This window comes from Rhamphochromis longiceps, linkage group LG4 (assembly GCF_057381845.1).
Source record: "Rhamphochromis longiceps isolate RC_006_pf linkage group LG4, R_longiceps_female_GT1.1, whole genome shotgun sequence".
Classification (NCBI taxonomy): domain Eukaryota; kingdom Metazoa; phylum Chordata; class Actinopteri; order Cichliformes; family Cichlidae; genus Rhamphochromis; species Rhamphochromis longiceps.
This window is the reverse complement of record NC_140560.1, coordinates 35946476-35966327: the sequence shown is the minus strand read 5'-3', so window position 1 is coordinate 35966327 and position 19852 is coordinate 35946476.

Genomic DNA, 19852 nt, shown 5'->3' with positions numbered 1-19852 from the left:
TACTTAGACTGATTTGAAATGAGCTTGAGCATTCAGACCAACAATGATTAGCACTGATTATGGGGCTTTGGGGGCGATTTAGGTTGATCAGTGGGATTAGAACAGATCTTTGGGAGGTCGGGGGATTTGGAGCAGGACTTTTTAGAATGATAGAAAGGAAACCTAAGCTTTCCACAAGGGGCACTGGACTGACAAGGTAATTTAGGCTGCCTGTAAGGACACTTGGGCATTTGGGTAACTTTGGGAAACTTGGATTGATTAAAGGGACAAAGCCAAGCTGAGAGGAATGGACAGAAAGGAAACTAATGTGTGACAAGAAGGGGATTTAGGATGACTGGTGAAAGAGGGAGCCACAGTTGTCTGGGACCAGCATCACTGCAGAAAGTTTAAAGTTTGAAGAGCAGATCTGTCTTTGACAAAGAGGCAAAGCGGTTATCTTTCACCATCCTGTCTGATATGAGCACCAAACCAGGACTGTTTGTTTAGCCTCACCTTTCATGTCATCACTGCCCTTGTCAGTCTTTTGCAGATAGAAGAAACGTGTCATATCATTCATGCATGTTCAGCGATTGGTAGATTCACTTTCTGCAGAGCGATCCTTTAAAAACTGAGGCGGAGGCTGTGAGGAAGCGGACGAGCATGTTGATATTAGACTTTCTTCGAGGGACATTAAGCTTGTATTGATTTTACCTTGATTACTTACAGACTTCTCAGTGTGCATACAAACAGTCTCAACAATGTTCCTGAAAATGAAGAAAAGGCAAACGAGTGAAATGGAAACAGGATTTTCTTTTTTTTTTAACTTGACCTTGGCTCTGTCTTATTACCAAAAAGGAAATAGCTCTCTTTAATGATCCGCCCTGTCCTTCTTTCATGTCTCTCTCATAGACACGGGAAATCAAATGGAGGAGGTAGGGAGGACCCCATTAAAGCACTCCCATTGCCCTTGAACTAGTCATTACCAAAGACATCAGCACATGATGAGAGGAAGCATGTGACAGGTGATATTGATCAGCTGATATGTTCAAAAAAAGCCAATATCCTCTCTACTGATCACCAACCCCGCCCACGATTTAGAGCTTATGCAGGCGGGCGGTGTATTCGGCATTGTGTCCGGCACTCGACAGTCAGGCTTTTCTTGCTGCTGTTTGTTTGAAGATCCTTCGTTAACCTCACACAGTACTACGAAAATCCAACTGAGATTCCAAAGAATCCAGTGCCATCAAGTTATCAGTCATTTTAGCGACTATATTTAACTAATAATTTATTCTCTGCAGACCATATTAACACTCGGCTCACATACGGAAACCTCAGTACAAACAAAGTCCTTTTCACAGCCCACTGACTTTTCATCCAATTAGCGTTGGCAGTTTAGCGGAGGGTATAATTCCATGACTTCTGTGCTTAGTTTAATTCGTGATTGAGCAATCTATTATTCAACTTTAGCGACACAAATAAATTCAAAAACCAACAAGCGTCCAACCGAAGTCAGGAAAACAATTTTCATGTGAATGCGTCACATGTGCACAGTGAACTGAGGCTGAAAGGAAGAAATTTAATGAAGTCAAAGTCTCATTATTGGCTCAGAGAAAACACACAAGCAGAAAAGGAATGAAGGAAAATTCCAAAAGCTGCGATTCCTTGAGGCTCCAAAGTGAGCTGTTTTCATTTAAAGTCACTTTTAGCTAAAAAAGAAAGCCTATATGGGCGAGGTGTCAAAAGTGTACCCCACGAAAAACAGATACTTATTCAATTCAATTCAATTTTATTTATACAGCGCCAAATCACAACAACAGTCGCCTCAAGGAGCTTTATATTGTGAGGTAGACCCTTCAATAATACATACAGAAAAAAACCCAACAATCATATGACCCCCTATGAGTGACCGTGGGAAGGAAAAACTCCCTTTTAACAGGAAGAAACCTCCAGCAGAACCAGGCTCAGGGAGGGGCGGAGCCATCTGCCATGGGCGAGAGAAGAAGACAGGATAAAAGACACGCTGTGGAAAAACTTCATGGTGGAAGGAACTTTATGGTTACCACATCGATGTGTTGGATGCACTGGTTGTGGTTTAGACACAAACAAAGTTCAGACAGACCTAAAATTTGAAAACTGTGTGAAATACAAAACAATAAACAATAAGTACTGATAAACAAATAACAGCAAGTGATGACAAAGATGATGATCAGAATATAAATATAAAAGAGGACAGTCTGTAAAAACATGTTTTAGGAAGTGGCTCAAAGGAAGTTGTTCCAGCAGCACCTTTAGACTTTCGTCTATGAAATACTTTGAATGGTCTCCAAATTAATATGACGTGCTCCTTGGCACAAGACCCAAGCGTGCTTTAAAAGTGACTCTGAAAAATCAATTTTAAAACCTACAGGAAAGCAGCAGAGGGAAGCCAGAACCGAGGTGCTGTGATGCCATCTGCTAAAACCAGTAAGAAGATGAGCTGCTGGTTTCTGGACCAGTTGGCAGGACCTTCTAATTCAATCAAAACCCTGTAATCATTTCCAAATGATTTTTAAATGTCTCTTTTATGTTGTAGTATAACTACAATATTAACCACCACATAAATGTCTGTTCGGACACTCTTCTTTCTCATCTGTTGAACTCGGTCTCCTCATTTCTGTCCATCCTCAGCTCTCCAACACCTACCCTGGCCTCACTCTGGGAAAGTTTATGAAGTGTGAGGCGATTTATTCAAAGAGTGGAAGGCCTGAGAATCCATTTATGGAGTCACTTTATGGACGAGCACAAGACTCAGGAGGGCAGTAAGATGACGTGTGTGTACACAGTTATACACCTTCACGTGTCTGGAGGCTGTTCAGATGCAACAAAAAGAAAAATATAGTTTTCATACACCACTGACTCCATGCATCCATCCATACGTATCACAGGCAGCAGTCTGAGCAGAAAAGACAAGCCTAGGGTCATCCCGGCCACCTCTTCTAGCTTCGAGCCCTCAGACTACGTCCACACTAGCCCGGATAAATTTGAAAACGGCGTTTTCGACTGAAAACGCTCCGCGTCCACACTATCGTTTTCAGTCGTTTTCACAGAGTTGTGCGTTGACATTGAAACGGCCGAAAACGCTTACGTGCCAGTCCAGCGCATGCGTGAAACGCAAGACGATTCGACCTGCCTCATTTCTTTCTGCCGTTTATTTCCTTTCCGGCTCTTTGAAACGTCGCGGCAAATGTCGAGGAAAAGCACCGAGTTTTTTAAATGGACTAACAATGAGGTGGAGTTGTTGCTGCGAGTAACACAAAAGTACAAAGTTACAAAAGCGAGTGAGAATTAAAGAATTTGAAGAAAAGCTAGTCTGGTCACATGACTAAAATGTGTCATCATTTTCGAAAAGGCTCCGGGTTCGCTGTCCACACTGAAAATGGCGTTTTCAAATATATCCGCTTTGGAGAGCATTTTCAAAAAGCTGCGTTTTCCTTGAGCCAAAGCGGAGAGAAAAAGATGCGTTTCAAACGAAAACGTATAAGTGTGGACGTGGCCTGAGTCTGTGCTGAAGCCTCATCCCAGTTCGACGTGCCTGACATACGTCTTGGTCTGTCGCTCAAACCATCTCCACTGGCTCCTTTCGCTGTGGAGTCCCTCTCAAACCGACTACTGACTGTATAAACTTGATGCTGCAGAGCAAATAGATGCCATGATGTTAGTGAATATGACTAAAAAGGAGGAGGGAGGAAAACTAGCCAAGGACATTAAAATCAATCATGTTTGTAACCGGTCTCAATTCGCTGCATCTTCACTGTTAATTGATCAGACTGTGGCATAATTAATGGCATGCCACTTTAAAGGAGAATAAAAGCTCATCAGTGTCACAAGGTAGCAAAGCTGCCTCATTGGCAGATACATGTGGTATTTTTTAAACAGATCACAAAGAAATTGATTATTAAACAGCATCTTTAGCAGATTCTGTTTGAATCATCGAGCTGATGGCATCATCGCCACCTTCACAGTGCAAAGATGCACTTGTAAACAGCAGGTGACTGGTCTGAAAGCCTGAGCCAGATGGCAAAATGTGGCTGGAGAAAGTGAATGATCAATGGTAGACCACAGAGGAAAGGCACGCGGGGCTGAGTGCGATCACATTTTCAAGGGTACACGTGTCACGTACCAGGGCTTAAAGGTCAGCTAGTACCAGTTTGTCCTCGAGGTGCAAGCTATTATTCAAAGAGCAGAGACGACACATTAAAGATAAAAATGCATAACAAACAAGCACAAGCATTAAAAGCTTGGGTAAAAAGAATGTGAGATGTGATTCACAGTAATGCGGAACATCAGTAAACTGAATATTAAAGCTTTTCTAAAAATAAATCAGTTTCATTTTTCTTCCTACCTGTTTTCATGGCTGCGCGGCAGCAGCTGCACAGGATGATGGGGCGGCTTCTTCCGACCTGGAGGTGCAGTGGAGGGTCTCCACATCCAGTAAGCGGTGAGGAAATGAAATGCATGAATATTTTATACCTTAATACGTCGACCGTCCAAATAACGTGTCCTAATAACTTGTGTTGACTTATGGCTTTGGGAGATTTTCAGGTTTTAACAGTAGCGGTCACACAGTAAGAAAACGAAGTGTAAGGTCAGCAAAGCTTTCAGTATGGTTGGCTGCTATAGACTGTATATAAAAGATGGTTGAATCCAGAGGAGAGCCATTTCACTTCCTTTTTTTCCCATTTGTAGAACCAAGTCCTCTAGATCTTATCTTTACATTTTTACCTGCTGTAGTGACATTTTTAGAGCATTTCTAGTTGCTATACATTAATACAACCATTATATCCCAAATTTTAATAATATGAATGCATTCAGTTCATAGTAAAAATCCCAGTCTGCAATTAATACAATACAAAATACTTCATAGAGTGCACTATACAGGTCATCGGATGTTCAAGATGGGCTTTACATCTTCCAACAACTGCTCACACTGTCAAGGCAATACACCAGACAATTACATCCACGCTCTTTGGTTCTGTCCACCAGTGCAAAAGTTTTGGCGTGAGATATGTGAAGACTTATCAAAGTGTCTGAAATGTAACATCCCAACTTCCCCCTTAGTGTGTCTACTGGGCAGCTTAGATAATGTCACTTCAGAAAAGAATATCGCCCATATGATCTTCACTGCCCTATGCATAGCCAAGAAAACAGTCCTCATGAACTGGAAAAATAAAAATAATCTTAATTCTAACCAATATAGAAATTATCTATTAGATTACATTAGTCTTGACACAGCCTCTGCCACCACATTAGATCAATTGCTCTGGGCCCCTTTTATCAGCTCCATCACCTAGTGGGGGTGGGGGGTCATAGTTTGGTCCCGCCTTCACTGTTGTGATTGGTGAGGGGGTAGGGACAGGCTTAGGGCGTCGGGGGGTTCCCCGGAGGCATCTTCCTTGGGGAGCTCAACCCGGGGTAGCGGTCACGTCCGGTTGGGGGCTCTGTTGGCTCTCAGGTGACTGTTTCCTCGCGGCTGCGTGCAGCGGGGCTAGGGGAGGGTCTGTGCTGACGGACGTGGGTTACTGACCTGGCAACCTGGCTGCCCCTGGGTGGGTCCGGGATGGGCGTGAGGTTCTGGGGGCGCTCCGTCTCTGGGCTGGGGCCCGGGCCGGGCCTCGGGGGCTTGGGTCCTGGTTGGTGTGTTGCCGGGGTTGTGGGCGGGTGGGTGCATGGGGGCCCGGCCCTGGAGCAGGGTGCCGCCGGTGCGTCGAGCCGCCTGGGGGGCTCTTCAACTGGTGGGGGGGATGGTCACATCTTGCAGGAGCTTTCTTCTCTTCAGGAACTCTCTGCAGGAGGGGGAGATACAGGAGAGGTGGAGGAAGATCTCAGCCTGGGCGTTTACCGTCTTATGTAGTCTGGAAGATGTGTGGATGGTGGGGTGGGTGCAGTTTTCTCTGTGGTGGGGTTGGGTGGACTGTCCAGGGCTCTGTGGAGCCGGGGGGCGCTACTGCACTGGGCCCCGGTCTGATGGGCCTGGGCCCCCCCTCCCTGGCGGGTCGCGGAGGGTGGGAGTGCCTACTGGGGTCAGCGGGGGAGCTGGCCCCAGGGAGGGGTTACCTGCCCCTCCCTTCCTTCCCTCCCCATCTCCAGCTGCCTCCCTCTTCCCGCTCCTCCACAACCACCCACACATGCAGGGCCTTGGAGTAGGGGTATGTCACCAGGGTGCAGAGGAGGCTACCCCCCCCCCCTGTCCCCTTCTGGCTGCCTCTGCCTCAATTTTATCCCACAACTTAGACATTCACATTATTCACACTCTCATTACACATACATATAGGATCTTGGGGGTGGGCACAATCACGGAGTCCAAATTACCATCAGGGTGTATACCTCACCCCTGGCGTCGTTGCCCACCTCTCAATTTTAAATACACTTAGTCATTGAGGGCTAGCAGGAGGGACCATGCGCTTACCTGCTGCTCCTTGGCAGGTAGCTCCATGCCCTCCTGGGTTTTAATTGCACCTTAGAACACATATGCATCAACACTACAATGAGCGGGTGGAGGGAGGTTTGGAGTCTTCTCCCACCCCCGTTCTCTGCGGCCTGCTGGAGCGAGAGGGCTAGTAGGAGGAGTTGGCCGTCCGACTGCGGTCTGGGGTGTGGGGCCTCCCTGCTGCTGCAGAGTCGGGGTGGTCTGCCTCTCCCCACCGCAGGGAAAAGGGTAACACCACCTGGGTCTGGGTGCAATTCCCCCCTCCAGGGGCAAGGGTACCTAGACCCGGTTTGTAGAGTACGCTTGGGGAGCGTGATCGTGTGTACAGCGTCTCTTTATGTCTGTCTCCACGTTGGTTGAGTGTGGAGTGAGTGCATATGAGAGCATGAGGGTGGGAATGGATGTTTGTGTCTGTGTGTGCCTGTATGTCTGTGTCTATATGTCAGGTTGGGTATCAGACGCCACCTCTCTGGGGACACCTCAGGCCCTCCAAGGTTTGGAGGCCTATCTCCACCCACCACCACTTCCCCTGCCGGTGGCGGACTCCCTCAGGTGTCGGTGTGTTGGTGGTTCTTTGTGTCTGGGGGTGGGCGTCCGGGTACACACCGGCTCACTCCTTGGCGGCCGCTTGTCGGGGCCTGGGGCCTGGGGCTCACTCGGGCCCCTTTGGAGGTGGGGTGCCCCCGGCCTCTCGGCCTGGGGCTCGGTCACTCAGGCACAGCTGGGGGCCGGCGGAGCTCACGGGCGCGTCACTGCAACTCCCCCTGACTTCTGCTCCGCGGCTGCTGGGCGAGCCCTCATCTGGGACTCTCCTCAGCTCTTACTGGAACAGTGGCGCGGCTGCCCCTCTGTTGGTCTTCCATGGTCTCTTGTGTTCTGGGGGCCTCTGGATGTCTGGAGTTTTGATCTCCTCCATACCCGCTTCACACCCTGGAGGACGGGGCTGTGGCCCCCCCACACTCCCTAGCAGATCATTACATGGAGAAACCTTTGGAATGCAAGCATGCTGATCCACACAGGTATGCACACATGGGTATTCACAGACGCGGACTAAAGCTTTCTTGGCTGCTGCCTCAAAGCACACTGTGCGCTGTCTATCTTGCGTGCTGCACAATATCGTTTATTATTTAGTAAATATTGATATCTATGACTAGCTAGTTTATTGTGATGGTGCTTTGTTTTCTCTATTATTATGTTACTCTTTGTTGTTTGCTGTCTCCTCTGTTTGTTTTTTTTGTTTGTTTGTTTTTTTTCTCCATACAGGTGACCCAGGAGTTCTTTTTTTTCTCTCTCTTCCCCCCCCTTCTCACCGTCTCTTCTCCCCTTTGGTTTTCTTTCTTTCTCTCCCCCTCTTTCTCTCATTCATTCCCCCTGTCCTATTTATTAAAAAAAAAAAAAAAAAAAAAAGACAAAGGATGAACTGAAGCTCTGCCATCACGTAATGTCGCATACTGCTGTTTCTGATGTCATTTAAAAAAAAAAGAAAAAAAAAGAAAAAAAAAAAGATCTTATCTTTACATTTTTACCTGCTGTAGTGACATTTTTAGAGCATTTCTAGTTGCTATACATTAATACAACCATTATATCCCAAATTTTAATAATATGAATGCATTCGGTTCATAGTAACTACATAAAGTGCAACAAACTGCAAAGAAACTGAACATCATTTTTGTTTTGTTTTGGGGGGGGGTTTTTACACATTTTTCTAGTCACAGGGATTTCAGAGATATCTCTCAACAGAGATGGGCAGTAACGTGTTACAAGTAACGTGTTAGCAGTAACGCGTTACATCTATTTGAAAGACTGAGTGTAAACACGCAAAATATTTTATTTTATGTGCTGGAATGTGCAGAAAATAGGTTTAAATGTTAAACTAATTTCTTCCAGTCAGAGAATATTGCATATAATTAAATGTTTGCTTGATGCATAAAGTTAAAAGATTAAAACTAATAAAACAAGTTAAAAAAAAGAGACTTTTCCATTTGATTACATTTTGTATGATGGATTATGCAGAAAAAGTAGAATTGGGCTGAAAGATCTATCACTTTATCACCTATTCAGGTTGTAAATCGTGTTTTTAAAAAGTAACTAAGTAACTAAGTAATTAATTACTTTTGAAAATAAGTAATCAGTAAAGTAACGGGATTACTTTTTGGGGAAGTAATCAGTAATTAGTTACTGATTACTTTTTTCAAGTAACTTGACCAACACTGTCTCTCAAAACTGTAAATGTTGAACTAAATGCAAGAAAATTGCACAAAATAGTTTCCAACCAGAGGAAATTTATTTTTGAGTGTCTTCATGACACTCCCAACAAACATTAGTAGTATTGCCAAAAGAAAAATGTTTACCCCTTGAAATTTACATTCTGGTGCTACAGCTCCAGAGAGCAGCATTATTACCTCCGTCTCCCTCTGAAACCTGAATTTTGACAGTTTGGTCGCTGCCATCTTGTTTCTTTGGAGCCAAAATGGATCATATGTGGTTTGACTGCTGTACTGTGGAGGACAAGAGAAAAGTGCAGCGGGTGGTGAGGGCGGCAGACCCCCCTCAGAGACATATACTGGCAGAAGTATCATCATCACCCTCGCACCCTGGACACTCACTTTTCTCTCTGGTAAACGCTGCAGGTCGATCAGGTCAAAGACAAACAGCCTCAATAAAAGTTTCTACCCACAGGCTGTCAAACATGCCTCCACCCCCACCTCCACCCTTCACTGTGCTGTTAACATTTATGGACATTTTCACTGTATTTATAAACCGTATTTATCATAATAGCAACCAGCCTACCTGTAGCCCTACCTCCTATTCATTGTGCGCTACCACCGCTCACTAGCTCCTCATATTGCACCTGCTCCTTTATACAGCACATATAACTGTAACTTGCACATATGTGTAGATACTTATGTTATTACATACACTCTCAGTGTAGGCACCTCTTTAACTTTAAGTCTATTTTTTTGGTTTCTCTTTTTTCCCTCTTATTCTGAAGGAATTTTAATGTAAAAGTCTACACGCTGCTAACAGAGAGAAACTGTGTTTCATTGTTCTTGTAACAGTTACAATAAAGATCTATTCTATCAAGAGGATGTTGTGCTACGCTATCAGGAAGTCTCATTAGCTTAGTCGGCAGTTAAACACAGCTCAGCTCAAGCTTGTTATATATTCACTACTATATTCATAAAATAAAATCAGCATCAGAATGCTTTATTGATCCCTGGGGGAAATAATTTTTTTGTTACATTACATACATAACATTTTGATTGAGCATACATGCAAACACACAAGGACTCTTTTGATCTGCTGTTCTGAGTATCGCACAATTCAGTGCCTCCAAAACCACTGAGTAGTAATAAGGAGAACGTTGGAGTAGATTTTTATGCCTGAGCATGAAATCACAGAGCAGAGCAGCAGGTGGAGGTAGGCGACAGTGACAGTCATCTCAGAGTCGCCGTGGTGTGGTGATGGTGGTGAAGGAGACGGATGCAGGCTTCAGATGAGATCCTCGCACAGCCTGAAAGAGTGCAGGCCTGAAAGGCAAAGCGTCAGAATTACAATGAAATAAAAGACAAAGTCAGGGAGTGCTTGGCTCGCAGAAAGCAGGCAGATAGATCGTTGGACAAAAACAGTGATGAGGAAACTATTATTGAGGTGATTCTGACGGCACCAGAAAACCAGAGTGACAAAGAGAACTGAGCAGAGATAAAACAGGGGCGCAGCTTCCTTATGGAACACGGTCATACGCTTCATTTATAACTGGATGTTGATGAAGAAAAACTATTCCACACGAGATAAGAGCCCCATCGAACAGATTACATAATCTAATCTCAGCATGCATACCAGCACTGTCTGAGAGTGACAATGTTTCTGTGTCCATCATCTCATTCGCCTGCTGTCTTGGCACCACAGACCCTCACATGTGGCCCACCATCTTTTCCTGAGAGTACGCTTCAGAGGAAGGCCCCTGTGGGACGATGGCTTATCTGCAGGCCTTGGCTAACGAATGATGAAAAACAGGCACCATCACGGCCACCAATCTGCTCCAGTGCTCCTGGCCTGGGTACAGATGCCAAGGCATCTGCCACAAATAAAAGACCCAGGCAGACTGACGCCCGCAGGCCAAACAACCAGAGGCTGGTAATAGCGCGTCCCTGACGGGCTTACGGATCCATCCTCTGCAGACAGAAACAGAGTTAGTTGATTGTGGCATGACCACATTAGTAAATGACATGAGGACATGAGGACATCATTCAAAACTGTTTTGTTTTGACAAATGCTTGAATAATTCGTCATGTTTCACTCATGTTAAGGTAAAAGTGCACTCCATTGTTAATGTTCGTTTACAGATTGCAGGTGGAGCATCATACGACTACTTTCAGTCAGATAGAACAACAAAAACACATTCATAGTGACATTTCAGTCAATTGTAAATATACTTGTATGTATTTTGGGTTTCTGTTCTTCCACCTCCTGTTTCATTTTGCAATCCCAGCTTCTCATTCATTCCTTTACTTCCCCTGTTTGTTCCCTCTGGTTTTCTGCAACACCACTAGCAATAAGACAACCCCTCACCCCAGCATTTACACTCCCCCGCTTCTCTTTGTGCTTTTGCTGGATTGCTTTGTTTTTTTCCCTTGCAGTTCCTACACTGTATGCCTCCTGATTTCTTTTGATTCCAGTTCAGCTGTTTTCTTACTCTCCACATGTCTCTATCGACTCTCCTCCCGTTTGACCTTTTTGATTGTTCTTTAAACTTTGCCCTTTGCCTGGAGCTTGTTAATGCTGTTCGCTGAGATGAGTGGAAACCTGTACATGACTCCAAACGTGCCAGTTAAGGTTAAGATTTTGGACTATGAAGTTTGCTGCCATGCATTTGATTTCTGTGAACCGTTACAGACAGAGCTAACTAGTCTCCCACGCCTCCTTTGGGCTCTGTTCTTTAAGACTTACGAAAATGAACCTGATGACAGGAGACTTTGGCCGTTTGAGGGCTTTTTCACCTGCAGGGTGGGGTTTGAATCCCATGTGAAACCAATAAAAGAGCTGTGTTGGTGCATATGCTCATGTTTTCTCTGAGGGGAGAGCTGCAGACGACGGCTCTATTTACAGATTCTGGCACTTTTTATTTAGATTTCTGACGCCTGCAGGTTTAATAATAAGAATGCATATGAACATAGAGAGCACTTTGTGTACTATAAGAGACAAAAACAGTTGTATTTTTGCCCTGTGATGATCCTAATGTTGAATAAAAAGCTCTGAAATACTGATCAGTGAGCGAACGCCATTCCTTTGATCCATACCTTTCTGCACCGTTGCATATTTTGTGCGTCCATTAGCCTGATTTACTGCACACTCTGACCTCATGTCAGCAGCTCACCCTGGCTTCGTCCCCTGGGAAGCACACAGTTAATAATGTTTATGGAGTGTATCCTGATGAAGTGACTCCACTCCATTATCACAGCTCCTTCCTGATGGCTGTCAAAGTCTGTCAGTCACGTGTCACGTAATCCATCAGTAAGGTAATTAAGAAAAGTAATAAATATGGTAATGTGAAATTAACCACCAAGTCATCATAGGGGAAAAACCGAACCCGACCCCGAGCCTGTATCTTGGAGACGTGACCAAAACTGCCTTTAAAAACCAAAAAAGGAAATTTTCTCATGCTGGAATTATTATTTCCTTTGTTCTCTGTTTGTCAAAATCACAGATTGTCAGAGTTAATGTTAGGGTCAGGGTTTGGGTCATTTCGATGGTGAATTAGACCTCAGAGGGTTAATATGGTTTGCGTGATTTCAGCGTGCAGTATAAACATATTTATTGAGATCAGAACATATCCTAAGACTGTTGTGAAGCTGTGAATGTTTTCACTGTCACGATCTTGTGATGACGGAGTGTAGGAACAGTGTGGAGCATGCTCACCTTAAAACACCCATCATCTTATCCTTTTTATTGTAATAAAGACCTCAATTTAAAACACAATCATCATGTTCTATTAAATTAAATTTGAACTCATGAACTAATCAGTAAGGTGTTTACTGACAGCTGGGCAGCTGGGGGCCGTTATCTATGAGATCCTGTTACAGAGAAAGCAGGTTTCAGACACTCCCGCAGGGACTTCACTTTCCTGAGCTTTGCAGACTTTTTGCAGCGTTTGCTCTCATTCTAATCTTTATTAACATTTTTGGATTTTTACAAATTCATATTTCTTACCTAAGCTTTATTAGTATTAGTCTTTCATGACCCATGCACGAGGGAGTTTGTTTCCACAGTTAAGTCATCCTGTGTTTGACTGATACACCTGCAGTGCAGCACCGACTGTTTGCACCTTGGAGCTCAGTTGCATCATTTCTCTTTGAATACTTTCATATTAAAAGGTGATGATTACCAGGCATCTTTTAAAGGTGACACATCTGACTTCCCCGCATTGATACCTTGGGAGGTGTGATGTGGTTAGATAAAAGCTCAGATATCTTTTTTTTATGTACCGTTTCTGTTATTTTGTCCACCCCCCCATGCTTTGTGGCTTTGTGTTTCCATCCACAGAGCTGTCATGCCTGCAGTGGAAGGGGAGTTCAAGGATTCATCAAACAAACAGCAGGCCTGAGGTCTCTGCAGAAACTGGCTCAGCTGGTCAGCTCGGGTCCACACATCACGGCTAAGCTAATGAGAAGGGCCTGGATGGGTTGTGTGTGTGTGTGTGTGTGTGTGTGTGTGTGTGTGTGTGTGTGTGTGTGTGTGTGTGTGTGTGTGTGTGTGTGTGTGTGTGTGTGTGAGAAGCCTGGCCATCTTCCAGCTCTTACACATCCAGGTGGTTTGATTAAACACATCACTAACACATTGTCTGTGGGTTGATCAGAAGGGTCTGGGAGGAAAACCGTGAAGGGTAAAGTGGATGCAGTAGAAACAAGCAAAGCAGAACCGAAACAGTGTGACCGACATTCTCTACCTTGTTGTGGACTCTTTTCCTTTACGGATGCAAAACTAGAAACTAAAAAGTGACTTTTTCTTTGCCGTCTTCTCGGCTCTGGTGTCTCGTGAGCTTGTTAAAGTGCCGTTTGTGTCCCAGCAGAACTCATTTGGTCATTGCACACCATCAGATCTGATCTGATCTCTCAATAAGTTTCAACCATTATGGCCTTCGTTACTTCCTCCTCTCTTTCATTGTGACAAATCCTTGTTTGTTCTTTGTGCTAATTCAAGCTGAGGGATAGCACCTCAGGTTGCTCCTCCTGCTGTCTGCTCCTCCGTCGTGCCTCCTGACCGCCGCTGTGCCTGACCGGATCGGTACTGGCAGCATTAGTCTCAGGATTATCAGCCAAGACCTTGTTTGGCCCTTTGTCTGTTGTGATTGAATCTGCATTTTTTTTCAGTTGCTGCTTTATTTGATTTTCACTGCTTTTTCATACTTTTACATTTAACCAACTAAACTATTTTGATTTTTGGTTAGAATTCAGAAACTATTGTGGTTTGGGTTGAAACCCGTCTCATTGAGAGCTTCAGCTCAGTCACACGCTCCACTGCCAAAAGACACCGTGCTTCACGAGATGAAGGGCGAACGTAACTGACCTACAAGGAAACGGAGCAACAGAAAGTCCACGCTAGAGACTCGTGTTAATCCTGTTCTCGAGTGATCGTTAGCTTCTGCTTTTCATTCTTTCTGTCATCATAAGAGACATGACGGGACGTAGAACTCAAAGAGCCTAAAACAGAATGCTAGATCGTCCCGGCTCTGCCACCAACAGCTTCCCAATGAGTGCGATGTTTCACTAACATGGGTGAAGCCGAGGTCCAGCACAGCTTCAACATATCCGCTTGTTTCTGGTTTAAAGTGTCCACGAGGTCGGCTGGCCTGGCACTTATTCAGTGCTGTGGTGGGATGAGCAGAGATTGTGATTGGCCTCTGGGCCACAAAGGAAACATATTTTTCTTCGTTTTAAACCTTATAATAGGTCATTTTTCTAAAAGCTCTAAAACTTTATTGTTGTTGTTTTTAATCCTCTAATTTTTCTGTCTGGCGACCATTAAAATTACAGCGAAGCCTATCTGCTAGGCTAGACTGTTTGGGTTAATGAGGTTTGGCCTTAACTGCTTTGAGGTGTTGCTGATATAGCAGCCAAGTGGACTTGCTTCTGGAAAGACTTTGATCAAGAGTGTAGACTATTCTCAGAGCGATCCTTTCCCTCTGTTGGATTGCAGGCAGACGGGACGCTTCAGTGACTCATTATATCTATAAAAGAGGACAGAGCTAGCTGGTTAGCATGCAAACCTAAGATACATTTATTATTTCAATACATAGATGTCTTTGCCTGTCATGCCGTCGGAGTCTGCATTACATGCATTTTGTTATTTGTTCAATGGTTTAAATGAAAAAAATTATAATTTTGCACCTTTATTTGGTTCATCCTTCATGCAAATAACCAAATGGAGTCACAGTGTGAAATTAATTGCTCTGTGATAGGACATCAGCACAGTGCCTGAGGCCTTTAGTCAACTTTTCTCTCACTGTGGATGCACATCAGCAGCTCAGATGTACCTGTGACTGTCTAATTTCAATATTTCCAATATGCAGAGGGAATCAAGAGTGAAATCGTATTCATAAACAATCCCCTGACACTAGATGTAATCTTGTCCAGTATTTATGTGATAAAAATTGGGAAATAAATGGTCTTGCATGGCTCATCCTTGTACACCCACCTTCTATGAGTTCATACATTTTAAATGGGAGTGAGAGGCAATGAATTTGTCACCAATTAAAGCACAGATCACAGAATTACTCAGTAATTACCGGCTCAGCTGAATGAATGCTGGCCAGTTCAAATACGTGCCTGTAGAGATTTACATTAAAGTTCCACCGAATGACTTTATTCAGCCGAGACTCGATTCTCACACTTATTAAGTGCTTATGGCATTAATCTGTCTTTGTCCAATCAGAAGTCATGTTTCTATATGATACCGAGCCACAGTGAAAAGCACTCATCAGTCAGTGATATCAGCGAACAGCTCCCATTAGTGAGCACGGCATGCTGAGACGCAGCTATGCAGAGCGTTTAACCCAGAAACCACTTTAAAATATAATCAAAGCTTTTCTTTGGATACGCAGGAAACATTATGGGGATATCTGCTGAAAATGAGGAATAGAAATCAGGGGATCCTGCAGCTTATTACTATACTGCACGTCCTAATCACACAACACGAGGCTGCCTGTCTGTCAGGTGAAGTTCTGACACAGTTCTCTTCTGCTCCAGAGCCACAGATCGATTGCTCTCAAAGATTGTCGTTTCTACGTGTAATTGATCTAACTGTTACCTCCTTAAAATCCCATTTCTTTTATTTCTGTACTGTGAACACTAGTTTTCATTACTGTGAATGATTTCTGTGGCTCTGCAGACTGATTACTCACTGAAAATTCAGAAAGCCTGGTGCACTCTGCAGGGAACTCTAGGAACCACGAATAAACAGAATTTTCTGCTCAAAGATTTTCAGAGGATAAACAGGCCCAGAGCACACAAATTAATTCTCTTTAATTCTTCTCTAATTATGCACAATTAAAGGCTGTGAATTAATCAGTGCGCTTAATCGGCTTGCTGTCTTTGAGCTGAAATGCACCTGATTTAGAAGCTGCTGGAAGATTATCAGAGAACGGCGACTTTATTGGATTCTGTGGAGAAGCAGTTGACATTTAGCGGTTTCACTCGATGAGAGGTCTGATCTCACCTTTGGGACAGGGATTCATCCTCTGGAAAATGTGCGAGAGGCTTCAGGGAGGGTGGCGGAGTGAGCGTCTGCCTGAATGGCGGGGTGTTTGAAAGGAAATCCAGGAGTGATGTTGGGAAGGAGGGCCGGCAGGTGAGTGGTTGCCTTCTCCAGAAATGAGTTTGTAAGCAGGCTTGGTGAATTTTATCAATAGTGGCCAGGAGATTGCACTGCAGGTGAGCCTAATCAGAGGCGAGAGAACTGGGGACACAAAGAGACAAGGGTAAGTACGAGGCAAGAGACACGAGAGGCGTAGTTACCACTGTGAGGTAGCTGATAGACTGTCAAAGACTGGAGGACTGAGCTGGCCTTAAAAGCCCCTCTGCTGGGCGAACACAGGAAACCACAGGACCCATACCGAAAAACACCAGACACTCAGATCATGACACCTTTGGTCCTGAAATCCATGTGTGATGTGTACCACCTTTGTAAACGAAGGACTCGAGCCCATTGCCGCTGTCGCAGAATGAATGGCAGGGTAGACCACAGGTGTGATGCCAGTCTTTTGCAGGGCTACTGCAAATTTAGACCTACTGTCAATTAGAGGTGGGAATCACCATACATCCCACGATACGATATTATCACAATATTTAACTCATGATACGATATTATTGCAAAATTTAAAAATATTTTGCGATATTCAGATTTTGTACATAAAGGTAAACTTTATCAATATTCATTTTATCTAATATCAAAGTCTCACACTCAGTCTTTCTCTCATTTCAGTTTTATTGTTGACAAACTGAACGGTTTTTATTACAGTCTAGTCCAACTTAACTGAATGCAACCATCTGGTACAATTACAGCTATTCTGAACTATGCAATTTATGAAAACTATGCAGCCCCTTCAGCAACTGAAGAATTTGAAAGTAAATTAAAACAAAATATAATTTTACATTAAATAAAAAAGTTTTAAACTTAATTAAAATAAAACATGTCTTAAATTAAAATAAGTAAACTGTCATGTTTATTGCTGCCATAAAAAAAGTTAAACACATTTGGACAGTGAAGGAATGTCAGGATTCTTGCTCAGAAAAAGGATCAACATGCTCTGAAGTCCTTTTTTGTAACAAAATATCGATTTCTGCTGTCCCTGTATCGATACATTATTAGCAAACAAAATATCAGATACTACACAGTATCGATTTTTTTCCCCCACCCCTACTGTCAATTTAGAATTACTCGTTAATCCAACATAAATGAATCTAACATACATTCTCTGGACTGTGGAGTATGGGCAGCAGAGGGCCATACTGATAAGGGTCACACATTGGACAGTTGAAGTGGAACACGGCACACACTGTGCTGAATTATGTCAAAGTCCATGAATAATGTATGTGGATGATTATTTTGTGGCCTGAACACCTGAGTCTTTGTTTCAGCACAGATATTTAGTTCAAACACAGGTTTTTGTTGTTTAGTGTTTGTTTTTTTTAGCATAACTCATTTCAAGTCTTTTTCATTTGACAAGCTTGCAGTGAAACTGTTTTTGTCATGTTAACTATATGATTGTATTTATTAATATAATGTATTCTTGTCACTTGTGTAAATGTTTCACACTTGACTGCTAATGTGAGTAATCAGTGATGATGATAGTGTTATCTTCCAGTGTGGTAACTCTGAAAACAGCGTTGCTGTTTTAAAATAGTTTTCACCATCTTCAGTGGCTCGCGGGTCAGGACTGCTACAGCGCACGTGAGTGGATATTCTGGACAAAGCGAATTGCTGGTCATATTTTACGTGCATGTGTAGAATCATTTATCAACTGCACTGCAATCAGCCAGCCCTCACATCAATTCCGCAGGTCTCAGAGAGCGGTGCAGAATACATAAACGCCTCATCGCTGCACCATTATATCGCTGTTTGTCTTGGAGCCAAGGTGAAAACACACGAGAGCCCGAGGCATGAGACGCAGAGATATGAATTTTGCATCAATATGGGCCACAGACTGCACTCATGGCTTTGACTCTTTCTTTCTACGTTTGAGTAAATCAGAGCGATTAGGGCCAGCGGACTCCTTTACAATGTGCTGACGTGGCACATATGTTAAATCAAGCACTGTGAGCTGTAATATTTCAAACAGTATCAGAAAGACACTCAGTGGGACATAGTGTAGTGTTAGGCTTTTATGTTTGGCTTTGTGATAAAGCTTGTGTTTGGATAGGATTAAGAACTGAGTGTGGCTTTCAGCCCCGCACAGCAATTGGTGTAAACACTGAAATAATGTCAGGGTGAAAATAAAGTTTGTCTGAAGGCTTTTAAAGTGTGTTTGCCAGCAAATCAAACTTCTTTTTTGGAGTATTTTCCTGCAGATTTGGAAAATTTTGTTTTAATGCCCCACACAGTGCGGCAGCTCTCCCCGCAGACAGACAGTGCCCTGGCCCATCCAACTTTATTTCAAATTCTTGTGAAAAGTTGGAAAGATTTGCAGTAACTGATGCACAGTATATCTCTGATATGTCCATTTGATGGATGATACATCCTGAAAAACATAGGACTCTTGGCTGTGAACACTCAGTGTAAACATCGCTTCAATTAAAGCTGAAATAAGCTGATACAGGATATATGTGATGCTGTCAGCTGGTGCGAAATAAGGTGATTTTTCAAACTAATGCTTTTTCAAAGCGAAGCATAAGCAGAAAAATGAAATTTAATACACAGCTGATGTCCAGTTCCTCCATCAAAAGGAAATAGAGACATTCCAGAAACATTTATTTGTGCATTTTGCTCTGTGTCACATGTAGTAAAACTCAGATTTGCATTACTCAGTGTTTGATTTTGACTAACACTTTTTAAACCAATAATTCACATATGTGTGTCTGACAAATCAGAAACTACATTTAGAACAATTTCTTTTTTCAATATAAGAGGTCCGACCCCCCCTTTCCCTTTGTGTTCACTTCACTCCATTGGTAATATTCCCATGGATGAATATATTTGTGTCTAACTGGCTTTCTATGAACAGATGACTGGACTCATTATTCATTAAAATAATTTTATGCTTTTATATTATACCAGCTGTATAATATACCTCAGTAACAATCTCATTTTATTGGGTGCTCTGCTTTTATAGATCTGTTTTCAACAAGTTGTGACATAAAAGGAGAAAGAAGAAAAAATATCAAGAATATGCTTAAACCTTATAGTCAAATAAAATTGTTACAAGACATAGGAGAAAGCAGTAAAACAATTTTTTGTGTTCTCTGTATCTCTTGTATGCTTGTTACTACAAAATGAATAAAAGCAAAACAAGAAGAAAATTATAAAATACTTTATTGTTCAGACTTATAGAGCAAAGGTTAATTTAGCTACTTGATTCCACTTATAAATTAATACTTTTTACTCAGGCAGGAGTCTAAATTGACTATGCTGTTCACAGACAACACTGTGTTCTGTAGCAAGAGTAGGGAGCAGGTGGAGGGGAGCCTGGATAGGTGGAGGTATGCACTGGAGAGAAGAGGAATGAAAGTCAGTCGAAATGAGACAGAATACGTGTGTGAATGAGAGGAAGACAGGTGGAAAGGTGAACATGCAAGGAGGGCAAGTGGTGAAGGTGGATGAGTTTAAATACCTGTGGTCAACCATCCACAAACACGCCAGCGCACAAGGGAGGTGAAGAAGAGCATGCAGACGGGGTGGAGTGGGTGGAGATGA